We start from the raw sequence: 14,841 nt of genomic DNA, 5'->3' as shown, positions 1-14,841 counted from the left end.
TAGCCTAAGTCCCCCACCCTGAGCAGTGTGTGTATCGAAGACTTTTACATAGTGTCCCAGACACGCAAATCAAAAAAAATTAAACTTCCCAGGCAATTTCAGCGCATGTGCACACATCTTGAATTCTGCATAGTCCGGATGCACAACAGCAACTTAGTCCAGATTTCACTGCTCTGGACCTTGGAAGATTGGAGCCCATGTTGCACTGAAGCTTGGAGATTGGGCAGGCAGCCCACAGCAGGCAGCCTGGTGAGGCCTTGCTTACATTCCAACTATAGCAGGGGAAGGCGGTGGCGTAGTGTTTAATGTCACTGGACAAGTAATCCAGAGGCCCAGGCTAATGCTCTGGGGACATAGGTTCAAATCCCACCACTTAAATTCAATTAATAAAATCTGGAATTAAAAGCTAGTCTCACTGACGGTGACCATGAATCGATTGTCATTAAAATCCCATCTAGTTCACTAATTGGTCTGGCCTACGTGAGACTCCAGATCCACAGCAAGGTGGTGGACTCTGAAGTGGCCTAGCAAGCCACTCAGTTGCATCAAATGGCTATGATGTCTAAAAAACAGAATTGCACCGGACAGACCACCTGACATCAACCAAGGCACTGGAAATGACAATGGCAAAACAACCCTGTCAATCGTGCAAAGTCTCCCTGACTAACGTCTGGGGGCTAGTGCCAAAATTGGGAGAGCTGTCTCACAGATCAGTCAAGCAACAGTCTAACAAAGTCATACTCATGGAACCATACCTTACAGACAATGCCCCAGACACCACCATCACCATCCCACTGGCAGGACAGGCCCACAAAAGGTGATGGCAGTGGTATACAGTTGGGAGGGAGTTTCCCAAGGAGTCCTCAACATTGACTGTGGCCCCCATGAAGTCTCATGGCATCAGGTCAAACATGGGCAAGGAAACCTCCTGCTGATTACCACATACTGTCTGCAACCACCTCCCCACCTTCCCCACCCCCATCCCCTCTCAGCTGATGAATCAGGACTCCTCCTTGTTGAACACCACTCAGGAGAAGCACTGAGGATGGCAAGGGCATAGGATGTACTCTGGGTGGTCTAAGAGTGGCTCAGTAGCAACACTACTGACCGAACTAGCAGAATCCTAAAAGACAGAGCTGCTAGACTGGGTCTGCGGCAGGTGGTGACGGAATGAACAAGAGGAAAAAACCTACTTGACCTCGTCCTCCCCTTTATGGGTAGGACTGACTGCAGTCCTGCCTTCACATTGAGGATATCATCCATCGTGTTGTGTGGCACTACTACCACTATGCTACATGGGATAGGTTTCTAACAGATCTAGTAACTCAAAACTGGGCTTCCACGAGGCATTGGCCATCAGCAGCAGCAGAACTGTATTCAACCACAATGTGTATAGCCTCATGGCCCGGCATATCCCTCACTCTACCATTGCCATCAAGTCAGAGCATCAATCCTCGTTCAATGAAGAGTGCAGCAGAGCATGCCAGGAGCAGCACCAAGCATATCTAAAAATGAGGAATCAACCTGGTGAAGCTCCAACACTGGATCACTTGCATGCCAAACAGTAGAAGCAGCAAGTGATAGACAGAGCTAAGCAATCCCACAATCAACAGATCAGATCTAAGCTCTGCAGTCCTGCCACATCCAGTCGTGAATGGTGGCAGACAATTAAACAACTAACAAGCCTCATAACATTTAAGAAGTATTTGGATGTGCACTTGCAATGCCATGGCATACAAGGCTATGGGCCTAGTGCTGGGAAATGGGATTAGAATAGTTAGGTACTTGTTTGACCAGCGCAGACTCGGTGGGCCGAAGGGCCTTTTTCTGTTCTGTAGACCTCTATGACTCTATGAGGAGCAGTCTCCACAAATATCCCCATCCTCAATGATGGGGAGCCCGGCATATCAGTACAACAGACAAGGCTGAAGCATTGGTAATCATCTTCAGCCAGAAGTGCTGGGTAGGTAATCCATCTCGGCCTCCTCCCCAGCATCACTAATGCCAGTCTTCAGCCAATTTGATTCGCTCCACATGATATCAAGAAACAGTTGAAGGCATTGGATAGTGCAAAGGCTATGGACCCTGACAATATTCTGGCAATAGTACTGAAGACTTGTGCTCCAGAACTTGCCACATCCCTAGCCAAACTGTTCCAGTACAGCTACAACACTGGCATCTACCCAGCTATGTGGAAAATTGCCCAGGTATGTCCTGTACTCAAAAAGCAGGACAAATCTAACGAGCCAATTACTACCTCCTGAGTCTACACTTGATCATCAGATGGGAGGTGTCATCGACAGTGCTATCAAGCGGCAGTTACACAGCAATAACCTGCTCACTGATGCTTAGTTTGGGTTTCTCAGGATCACTCAGTTCCTGACCTCATTACAGCATTGGTTCAAACATGGACAAAAGAGCTGAACTCCTGAGGTGAGGTGAGAGTGACTGCCCTTGACATCAAGGCAGCATTTGACCGAGTGTGGCATCAAGGAGCCCAAGCAAAACTGGAGTCAATGGGAATCAGGAGGAAAGCTCTCCACTGGTTGAAGTCATACCTAGCACAAAGGAAAATGGTTGTGGTTGTTGGAGGTTAATCATCTGATTTCCAGGACATCACTGCTGGAGTTCTCAGGATAGTGTCCTAGGCCCAACCATCTTCAACTACTTCATCAATGATCTTCCCTCTGTCATAAGGTCAGAAGTGGAGATGTTTGCTGATGATTGCACAATGTTCAGCTCCATGACTCCTCAGATACTGAAGCAGTCCATGTCCATATGCAGCAAGACCTAGACAACATTCAAGCTTGTGCTGATAAGTGGCAAGTAACATTTCTGTCACACAAGTTCCAGGAAATGACCATTTCCAACAAGAGAGATTCTAACCATCTCCCTTTGACATTCAATGGCATTGCCACTGCTGAATCTCCCACTATCAACATCCTGGGGGTTACCATTGACCAGAAACTGAACTGGACTAGCCATATAAATACTATGGCTACAACAGCAGGTCAGAGGCTGAGAATTCCACAGAAAGTAACTCACCTCCTGACTTCCCAAAGCCTGACCATCATCCAAAAGGCATAAGTCAGGAGTGTGATGGAGTATTCTCCATTTACCTGGATGAGTGCAGCTCTAACAACATTCAAGAAGCTTGTTCCATCCAGGACAAAGCGATGGCTTGATTGGCATCCCATCCAACACCTTCATCATCCACTCCCTCCACCACCGATACACAATGACCAGCAGTGTGTACTATCTACAAGATACACTGCAGCACCTCACCAAGGCTCCTTCAGCAGCACCTTTGAAACCTGTGACCTCTATCACCTAGAAGGGCAAGAGCAGCAGATACATGGGAACACCACCACCTGCAAGTTTCCCTCCAAGCCACACACCATCCTGACTTGGAACTATATCACTGTTCCTTCATTGTTGCTGGGTCAAAATCCTGCAACTCCCTCCCTAACAGCACTGCGGTGTACTTACACTATGTGGACCTTCTCAAGGGCAATTAAGGATGGGCAATAAATGCTGGCCTAGCCAGTGACGCCCACATTCCATGAACAAATTTTTAAAATGCATTGAAGAAAAGGAACATGTATTTGTATAACATTTTTCACAACCTCAGGGCACGCAAAAGCACTTTACAGCCAATGAAATACTTTTGAAATGTAATCACTGTTATATCATAGCCAGCCAATTTGCATACAGAAAGGTCCCACAAACCACATGACATAAATGGCCAGATAATCAATTTTAACTGTTGGTTGAAGGATAAATATCGACCCAACTCTGGGACCATTTTGCTGCTCTTCTTCAAAACAGCTCCTTAGGTCCAACCTTGGAACCAAGATTCAGACCTAAACCTTGAACCAGAATCAGACACGCAGTTGGACAGATTGGTCTGCTTATATGTAAGTCCTCACTTTAAGTCACCCCGCTTAACATTGTTTCATGTTAAAGTAATTTCTTCTTGAGGGCCTGTTTCTGTGATTTATGTTGTGATTTTTATGCCATTGTGTGTCATCGCTGTTGGTGTCATCTTGTGTGTGTATGTCATCACACATCGGTTCATTTAACTTTGATTTGACATCAGGTCCCATGATCCAACTGGCCCCATTGTGAAAAAAATTAGGTGTTTGCAACTGAGGGAACTTTGATTTAAAGAAACACTGAAGCAAATTTTGTAAGAAAAAATATCCAACCCAAGATATTTTTTTGCAAGCAAAAATTTAAAGTTTGGGCTGCTCATTTCTGTGAAAAAAAGGCCCATTTCTTGACTCTGCAAGCTGATTTTAGTTTTGGAACCCCAGCTATGCCTGCTCTGGATGAGGTGCAGAAGCCATTTTGAAGTCTGTCAGAGAGAGGCATTTGCTACCATATACAAGTAAAATTGCTTTATTTGTTTGATTGAGAGAGGGGCAAGATTGGCAGCTCAGTATTCCAGGATATAGGGTCTTCAGGCGAGATAGGGAAAGAGGTAAAAGAGGAGGAGGTATCACAATATTGATCAAGGAATCAATTACAGCAGTAAGGAGGGATGGCATCTTAGAAGGCTCCTCAAATGAAACCATATGGGTAGTACTTAAAAACAGAAAAGGAGCAATCACATTCCTGGGAGTGTACTATATGCCCCCAAACAGTCAGAGAGAAATAGAAGAGCAGATATGTAGGCAAATTTCAGAGAAGTATAAAAATAATAGGGTGGTAATAGTGGGGGATTTCAACTTCTCCAACATTAATTGGGTTAGTCATAGTGTGATAGGTTTAGAGGGAGCGGAATTCTTAAAATGCATCGAGGAGAGCTTTTGAAGCCAGAACATAGAAGGTCCTACGAGATAGGGGGCGGTCCTGGACTTAATTTTAGGAAATGAAGCCTGGAAAGCGGTAGAGGTATCATTGGGAGAGCATTTTGCAGATAGTGATCATAACTCTGTTAGATTCAAGGTTGTTATGGAAAAGGACAAGGATGGGGCAGACATTAGAGTTCTAAGTTGGGGGAAGGCTGATTTTAATAAGATCAGATATGATTTGGCCAGAGAGGACTGGGAGCAGCTACTTTTAGATAAATCTGCATCAGAGCAGTTGGACTCATTCAAGAAGGAAATAGGGAGAGTACAGGGCCAACGTATTCCAGTAAAGATAAAGGGTGGGACCAACAAATCCAGGGAACCCTGTATGTCAAGGGATATACAGGATTGGATAAAGAGAAAAACGGAGGCTTATGGCAGATACCGAGGGCTCAGAACAGTGGAAGCCCTAGAGGAGTATAGAAGGTGTAGGGGGCGGGTGGGGGGGGTATCTTAAAAAGGAAATTAGGAGAGCAAAAAGGGGGCATGAAAAGACATTGGCAGGTAAAGTAAAGGAAAATCCAAAGTTATTTTACAAGTACATTTAGAGTAAGAGGATAACTATGGAAAGAGTAGGGTCCATTAAGGACCATAGTGGTAATTTGTGTGTGGAGCCGGAAGACGTAGGTAGAGTTCTAAATGAAATCTTTGTGTCGGTGTTCACAAGTGAGAGGGATGATGTGGGTCTGGAAATCAGGCAGAAGGACTGTGATATAATTAAAGAAATTAGCATAGAAAGGGAGGAGGTTCTAAGTGGTCTGGCAGGCTTAAAAGTAGATAAATCTCCAGGCCCAGATGAAATGTATCCCAGGCTATTGAGTGAGGCAAGGGAGGAGATAGCAGGGGCGCTGGCAATAATTTTCAATACCTCTCTGGCCACAGGAGAGATGCCAGAGGACTGGAGAACAACCAATATGGTACCGTTATTCAAGAAGGGAGGAAGGGATAAACCAGGGAACTACAGGCCAGTCAGTCTAATCTCAATGGTGGGGAAACTATTGGAAACAATTCTGAGGGACAGAATTAATCTACACTTGGAGAAGCAGGGATTAATCAAGGACAGTCAGCATGGTTTTGTTAAGGGGAGGCCATGTCTGACCAATTTGATTGAATTTTTCGGAGAGGTGACCAGGTGTGTAGATGAGGACAATGCATTTGATGTAGTCTATTTGGACTTCAGCAAGGCTTTTGATAAGGTCCCGCATGGGAGACTGATAACGAAGGTAAGAGCCCATGGGACTAAAAGCAATTTGGCAAATTGGATCCAGAATTGGCTGAGTGGCAGGAAGCAGAGGGTGATGGTCGAGGGGTGTTTTTGTGACTGGATGCCTGTGTCCAGTGGGGTTCCACAGGGATTGGTGTTGGGTCCCTTGCTGTTTGTGGTATATATAAACGGTTTAGAGTTGAATGTAGGAGGGTTGATCAGTAAGTTCGTAGATGACACGAAAATTGGTGGGGTGGTAAAAAGTGAGAATAGTCTTAGATTACAGGAGGATATATATAGGCTGGTCAGACGGGCTGATCAGTGGCAAATGGAATTTAATCCAGATAAGTGTGAGGTGATGCACTTGGGTGGGACAAACAAGGCATGGGAATACACAATGAATGGTAGGACCCTGGGAAGTACCGAGGATCAGAGGGATGTTGATGTGCATGTCCACCGGTTCCTTAAGGTAGCAGGACAGGTAGATAAGTTGGTTAAGAATGCATATGAGATACTTGCCTTTATTAGCTGAGGCATAGAATATAAGAGCAGGGAGATTATGCTGGAACCGTATAAAATGCTGGTTAGCCACAGCTAGAGTATTGCGTGCAGTTCTGGAATCCGCATTATAGGAAAGATGTGATTGCACTAGAGAGAGTACAGAGGAGATTTACCAGGATGTTGCCTGGGCTGGAGACTTTTAGTTATGAGGACCAATTGGATATACTGGGGTTATTTTCCTTGGAGCAGAGGACATTGAGTAGGGACATGACTGAGGTGTATAAAATTATGAGGGGCATAGATAGGGTAGACAGGAAGGAACTTTTCCCCTTGGTGGAAGGATCAATAACCCGGGGGCATAGATATAAGGTAAGGGGCAGGAGGTTTAGAGGGTAGGTGGGGAAAAATTTTTTCACCCAGAGGGTGGTGGGAATCTGTAATCACTGCCTGAAAGGGTGGTAGAGGCAGAAACCCTCATAACATTTAAGAAGTATTTGGATGTACACTTGCGATGCCATGGCATTCAAGGCTATGGGCCTAGTGCTGGAAAATGGGATTAGAATAGTTAGGTACTTATTTGACTGGTGCAGACTCGTTGGGCCGAAGGGCCTTTTTCTGTGCTGTAGACCTCTGTGACTCTATGTTTCAGGGCTTGTTTAGGTGAAAAATACAGGTGCACAATGGGTAGGTGGGTTGCAAATTTCAGGTTACTATCAGATCAGCCATGATCTTATTAAATGGTGGAGCAAGCTCAAGGGGCTGAATGGCCTCCTGCTTCTTGTTTGTATGTTACCTTTTAGGGGTCTGACTCTGCAATCATCTGATTAATTTTAGAGTCCCCAAGTCTGATCCTTGTTCAAGTCTGCAGCAGGTGAGGCAGGAGCACTAGCAGTATTTTCAAAAGGTTCTCCAAATCCAGGTGTTGAACAGCCAGTTCTTCCCCCAAGCCAACATGCCTAACATCAAGGCATTAATTCACTCAAAAGCCACCTCCACTGAAATGCCTTAGGGATGTCCTTAAAGTATCCCTGAAGAGGTCAAACATCTTCACTGACTTGTGGTGATTGACCAAAATGGGAGAAGGTTCATTTGGGAAGGCACAGGGGCTTTGACAGGAACATGCAGAGGTGAAGTCAAGGCCATGGGGGGAGTACAAAAACCTCCAAACAACTCATCTAACTGGCCCTCCAAGCAACACCAGTCCCACATGTGGCAGAGTCTGCAGATTGCACATTGCGCTTATCAGCCATGTCAAGTTATTTCAGCTAGGAATGTGCAGTGCTGCACATGTATGGCACAGTAGTTCAATCTGTACATAAGGGTTTTCTGGGTCAGAAATTCCTGAACTCAGGTTTTAACATTGATTCCTGTAGGAACCTAGATTCACGTAAAGGCCGTTTCACTTAACGTCGCCGTTCGCGGGAAGGCAACCATAACTTTAAGTGAGGACTTAATGAAACATAGTATGCAGTGTTGTTATTATTGGGGAGAGATCACATGCTGCCGTAGTATGCCTCACCCCACCCATTTGTATAAGTGTGCGTATTGTGTTGCTGATTTCAATTCGAGGTGCCACTGGCCGTGTGGTTCTGCTTTGTCTGTGCTTCTCCACAAGTTCCAGTCTGTGAGTGGGCAATGTAAATCCGAACGCTAGCTACACCTTTAATCAAAGTGATCACTGCAACCTATCACTCTCGGAGACTTTCAGCAATGCAGAGTAGGTGTCGGCACAGGCTTCGCCTGGCAGTCCTTAATGGGAATATGTTTTTCTTGGGGCTGTTTTGCTATCTCTTGTTTGTACTGGGTCACTTTAAAATCCATTCTCCACAAATTCCAGGCAGTGATGTGACCGCGCGCGCTCTTCACACTTAAAAACCATTATTCGCTGTGACTTGCTTTACTAGGACCATCTTTATAATAAATTGCCATTTAGTAACAAATTGTTCCGATAAAGCAGGACAGAGATGAGCTGAAAGCAGTGAAACTGCCAAGGAAGATCCCGGTCACTTGAAAAACATTCCCCCCAATCCGACCCTAAAGTTCTCCTCAACTTTTACTCGGAAGATTTACAAGCTCCCGGGTAAGTGAATCGTCGCGGGGAGTGAGTGTGTTGGAAAATTGATCGGATCAGAGCGCTCCAGGGCTGAGCCGGCCTCTCTCGCCGTCCATCGGAAAAAAACTGCCACGAGTTCCTTGTCACTCAGCCTTCTGCCTGGCCGCTTTGCCTGAATGAGCGTCCATTGTTTGCGCTGGGGATGAATGCAGATGGAAAACAAGCAACAGCCCCTAACACCTGGGAGCAACTAGCCAGCCGGGAAGAAAGGGCGGGGGGTGCAGCGGTTGTTGCTGGGGAAAGGAAACAAAATCAACTCCCTTTTTCAGTATAGCAGTGCCTAAACTGGCTTGTGTATTGTATTCAATAGGACAACCGGGGGCATCGGGAAGGATTGTGTAGAATTCTCCCAGTGTGCAGCAAATAGGGGCACACTGGAACAACAACTTGCATTTATATAATGCCTCCGAAGTAGGTGCTATCAGAGAAGAGGTAACACCGAGCCACTATTCTGTTTCAGCGCCTCCAAGGAGCGGGATATGCGCTGAGAGAGAGAGAGAGAGAGAGCGAGCGTTCAGCAACCAGAATCAGAAGAATAGGGCAGGTGACCCTTTGGGCACAAGGGTTGATCTAAGGAGGTCCTAAAAGTGCAGAGAGGAGTAGAGGCGAATTGGGAGAATTGCAACTTAAAAAATAGCCAATTTTAAAAAAAAATCCGATCAACTATTAGATTAGTCGGGGCCAGCTATGGAATATTCTACAAGAGGGGCATGCGGTTGGGTCGTTACACTCAACTGCTATCCACTCCCCGCCGGGTGTCTATTCACTGCGCGGGAGTTATTTGGGGGAACATGTTCGCCCTCCAACATCAGCCAAAAGGGAAACTACAGAGTTATTTGCTAAGATTATATGCTGATTAAACGTGAAGAATTATTCTCGAGAGATGTACACATCGCCTGCAATTGCCCGTGTTTGTCACGACGTGGTCCTTTTAAAGTGTGAAAAAAAAATCTACGCCCAGGTTTTTGTAAAAGAAAATGTTTCCTAACTGTTTATGTGCAGTCCTCGGGAGGTGTGTGCGAATATATATATATATACATAAAGGTCCTTCTATACTGACTTGGCCATCCGCCCTGGCCAGTCCCACACGGTCGATCAGCTTCATTCTGGCGCCCTCCCGGGGGATTTGACTGAAAGGTCACGCTAGTTACTGACCAGCTCCCCCGCGGTGCCTTTCATTCGCGCCTCTAAGATTGATTGATCGATCGGTCAATTAGACTGGTTCGGAGGAGATTCTGGTTGCTGAACGCTCGCTCTCTCTCTCTCTCTCAGCGCATATCCCGCTCCTTGGAGGCGCTGAAACAGAAAAGGACTTTTTTTCCCGCGCAAAGATGGTTGCAAAATAGAGGTGTGGCTGATCAGGTCGAATTTCTCATCGCCAAACACTTCCAATCCCTTTTAAATGAGAACATTAAAGGGGCAGGTGCAGGAAGCCCAGCAGGATGTCTCAACGTGGAATCTGTTACAGCAAGAATCAAAAGACGTGAAATAAATGGTGTTTAATCTCTCCATCCCGGTATCAACTTTAAAACGCTCCCTCGGTCGTATTTCAGGTTCCTGGTCAAACTAATATTACTCTTTTAAATCCACTGCCAACATTTCCAATTTATTTGGAATTAACTATTGGCTTGAGTGAAGTTAGAATTTGACAGGGCGAGGACATGTTCCCTCGCAGTCTTGTCTCTTTTTAGCCAAAACGCTCACTCACCAAACCGTCATTTGTATTATCGCAATGACACCTACAAGGGTAGAAGCCACAACGGTTTGGTTTGGCTGATACCATTTATTGAAAGGGACAGGTTGTTAACACGGTGACCTTGTCTTCGAGGAAGCTAGCGGCTGCGCTCAGGGTGCTTTGGAAGATGGACACAGTACTCCGAGTGCCCGAGGAGCTGCTGATACCGCCAGTAACTCCTGCAGTTCCCTTCTTGTTGTTATCGGGACCCTGAGTACATAATGGGAGTATGTGAGAAGGCAGACGGCACTCATTAGTGTTTTCGTTCAGATGGAGGCCGATCGGGCTGATTGCGAGCCCCGGGACGGTAGCGCTTTAATTCGGGGACAATGACTTATTTACAGGTCAATAGCGTGGCACGCTCACTCCACTCCTCAGCCTAAACGCGCCATGAAGCTCCCTTTTGTTATTCATCCCCAAACGTCGTCTGCTTCGAAACAAACCCTAGTGCCAGATGCCCTGTAAAATGCTAATTGTCTTAGCTTTCTCTCTCTGGAATTAAATTGTATTGCTTTGCAGATGGGACGAGGAATGTGTGTGTCTGTGTGCGCGGATTTATATTGAGACGAGGTTTCCACGTCCAGAGACTTGAATGTACTAAATCTGATAAGTCAGCTTTGTAATGTTTTAGCGTAAATCTGATTTCGCCACCACCCCGACTGTGTCAGTAGCAATATTCGGCCCGTTATGGCTATGAGAAAAATGCCTCTAGGTTCACGCAGGGGTCACCTTTAGTCCTATCACAAAAGACAATATTTGGCTCTCTGATGTTTATTGGCTATAGGTGTTATTTAAAAAATAAGTCGGTAGGCAGACATCAATAGTTTGTATTACAAAGGAGCCGTGCTGTGTGCAATAGGTGGAATGGACTGAGATGATTCGGTCCTGAATGCAACAGGATTGGATGTGAAACAAAACGAGGCAACGTTCAAATTAACGGCTTAGTATTATAATATTATAAATGAGCCACGAGGAGTGGCATTGTTTACCGTACTTTCAGTGTAAGGACGCGGGTTACCTGACATTTGCCCCTTATCCAGGGGATCAGACTTAAATCTACAGAATACTGGAGCGGGCGGGGGAGAAGGGGGGAGAAGCGGGGGGGGGGGAGGGGGGAGAAGGGGGTGGGAGTCGTTATTAGGTTTTGCTTTTCTCGCAGTTAAAGAAAGTGCGTAGTTGTAACAAGACCCGTCCAGTTTCACGGTGAGATTAACAGGTTTTTTTGAAAGAAGGGTCGCTGGTGCCTGAATAAAATGAAGATCCCGTTTCTGTTCACACCAACTGAGCTGTAATCCATCTCCCTGTGAAAAAAAAAAGCAGCTAAAAATCCTATATTGGTTAATTCGTGATTTCCCCTCTTTCCATGCGCCTCTCCCTTCTGTCCCGAAGGCGCTGATTTTGTGTGTGTGTGCTGGTCCAGTAGGTTCACAACATTGGTCTCACGTAACGGTCTCCAATTATGTGACAAGTTAAATTTAATTGAAGGTTCACGGAAAAAAAATAGTTTTTTTTCTCTTGGGTGTGGGAGGAAGGCAAATGAATCGGTTTAGTTTCGGATTCCAATTCCTTCTATTAAAAAAACGTATGAATGGTTCATGGAAGAAACAAAATTTCTTTTACAGCTAAGGATTTATTTCACAACTACAACCGCAATAAGTATTATGAAGCAGCGGTGATAATCGTCTTATGGAAGAGCTGAAACCTTTACTTATACAATGGCAGCAGATTGGGTTACGCAGACCACACAGTTATTTAAAGATTTCGCCTTTATACGAAAGAAACAGCTTAGTGTGATATTTATGCCTGGTGGGTAATAAGTAGAACAGAAACATATCAACTTTTAGCAGTCTGTAAATCACACGAAGTTAGATAAGGCAGCCCAATACAGTCGGTGTTGGTCAAGCCACTTTATTGAATGGGTGCGATTTCTCATGATGTGCTTGATGAGCAATACGAACCTGTCTCTGAGGATCAGGGATTTCGAACAACATGCCCGGACGAAAGTTTTGCCTCCGCCTTAAATCAAAATGAACACGAGGAGCTTGTCTGGGTGGGTGCAGCACAGGTCAATGAGTAATAAGCAAACGGAAGCTATGGCTAGTGATATATGCATGATGTAAAGTTACATTGCGCTGTTCAGGTTGCCCAATGTGTCTGGCGTGATGTTGATTTTGATCGGTCTGATTGCACCATGTATTGATCTCCTAAAACCACATACGCAAACCAGCAAAAGGAGTCACCCTCGATTGATTTAATTTTATCCCCTGCCGTGTTTGTATGAATTCCATCAGAATTATAGAGACGCATATCTGGGCACTTTATTTTATATTGCCCAACGGATAGAGTCCTTGTGGGTCTCCTCAATCCCCTCGCTGAGTTCACACTGATTAAAACGCCATGTAGAAAGATTCAGACACACCCCCTTGAAAAAAAAGAAGTCACTGACTCATTGTCTATAAAGCTATCTATATTGCCTATAAAGCTGTCTATAAAGGCAAGTTTCATCATGTGGCGTATCCGCCTACTTATACCGATCTGCTGAAATAGGCCATTAGTACAACCATAGATCAAATACGGTGATAATTTGTAAAATATATTCTGGGTATTAGAAAACAGGAGCTGCTGGAGTTATTTTCTGATAATATTTGAGACTGACGTGTTTTGGGTTATTTAAGCACACGAACCGCGCATCACACATAGATACATGTGCGCTGGAGAGCTTTGTATTTGATATAACGGAACTGTAATGCTGTATTTTTCAGATGAATGTACTAATGGGTATTTGACAGTGGCTGAAGCTGTCAAAAGAAAGATATGAAAAATAACAACCAGAATGAATTGGTATTCCCAAACTAAATTTGCCTCGAATATGCTTTGACTTGATAGAATCACCGAGGGGTGATATTTGGAGCGTTGATTTGAGTTTATATGGCGTATGTCCTTGTTCAATTATTCATTTAATGTTTAAAAATAATACGTTTATATTTTCTTTCTGTGCGGTGTATATCTACACGTAGGCTTATTTACCCTGCAAACTCTCCCAGTTCATTCAATTACTCTAAAACTATAGGTACATATGGGCTTGGTTTATAATTAGCTGGATATCTCTCATAGTAGATTATTTCCCCTCCCTCTCTCTCCCTTATTCGCTTCTATATAAAGCAGCCAAACAAAGTTCCAATTGTTCTCGATGCAAGACATTATCGCCCCGAATAAATGGATCTCGACTATGTCTACACGGATTTACCATATGGCTACAAACCTCGTGAATAATAGGGGCCCAGTGTGCTTTGTGTTTGTAATGAGAACAAGGCTCCTGCACTGTTACTGCAAAAAAGTAGCGACAACAAAAAAAAATTGTGCAACAACCATCTCCAACCTGGGCCACGGCAAGTGAAGGGGATATATCAGTTCATATTACATAATCGCACACACACATGTATAGATTGACCCTATATCGAATTCATATATTTTGGGCAGGGCACAGTATGATAGAGTCATTGTGATTTCGATGAGGCTATTTTAGTTGCAGGCTGCTTACACAATGGTGCGTAAGACACCTGCTTCCATTCTAACAGGAGAGAGCCTATAAATCGGGCTCCATACAGCTGCCTTTCCTGACTCCATTGTTAATATTGTTTAACATGGTCACTGAAGTACAAAGCCCAACCCCGCTACCCCCTCCTCCTCGGGAAATAAAAATGATATTGCTAACACTCTGTATTGTGCGTGTTTCAGTCGTTCAGACAATCGAGGAGACAGGCAATAATTCTGTCAATGTCAGTAATATCAAAATTGGCGAACCGTTTATTGTTTGGGTATCGACTTCCATTCTAATGCTACCTGACCTGCTGACTGTTCTCCTGTATTTTCTGTTTTAATTTCAGCCTGCCAATTCCATAGTATTAATGTTACTTTTCCTATTCTGATACCATTGAGTTTAGGGGGCGTTGATTTGTGGTTAAGACTTATAGACTACATATGTTTGAGCTCTCCTTGCATCTTCTGACAGTGAAATACTGACACGGGAAGGTGGTTTTACGCAGAAATATGAACCGCAGGGCTGGAGATTTACAGAAACTGCGTGACTCTTCGAATTTACACTTTCTGTTTCACAGATTCGCAGAGTCAATTACAGCCCGTACGGGGAAACCCTCAGCTCGGCAAATCTCATCCGTCAGATGCTGTGTTTCTTTATTAAACTAAATGCAGTTCTGGATAACAGAATTAGCCAATCTTTTGTATGCTTCCGTTCCCTCGTCCTGCACATGATGCCCGCCTCAGGCGGACAAGGATTAAGCCAAGACCAGAAATCAAGAGACTGGCTGCAATCCCTGCTATATAATGAGCTGGTGATTAAAAGCGAGAACCCCTTTCCAATGCTTGGGGGCTGGAGACTTAAAATATTTTAATTAGTAGTATGACCCCTCCCTCC

General features: G+C 44.7%; 1 long non-coding RNA gene across 1 annotated transcript; it reads right to left on the bottom strand.

The window, feature by feature from the left end:
* Positions 1–11,548: 11,548 nt before the first annotated feature.
* Positions 11,549–12,434, bottom strand: LOC144684217 (uncharacterized). The gene is made up of 3 exons (XR_013577457.1): positions 12,365–12,434; positions 12,115–12,209; positions 11,549–11,703 (listed from the first exon to the last, which is right to left on the bottom strand). It is a non-coding gene; the product is annotated as an uncharacterized LOC144684217 (long non-coding RNA).
* Positions 12,435–14,841: the final 2,407 nt, after the last annotated feature.

This window comes from Cetorhinus maximus, chromosome 9 (genome assembly GCF_964194155.1).
Source record: "Cetorhinus maximus chromosome 9, sCetMax3.hap1.1, whole genome shotgun sequence".
Taxonomy (NCBI): domain Eukaryota; kingdom Metazoa; phylum Chordata; class Chondrichthyes; order Lamniformes; family Cetorhinidae; genus Cetorhinus; species Cetorhinus maximus.
Note: the sequence above shows the minus strand (reverse complement) of the source record. Positions and strands in the feature narration are given on the sequence as shown.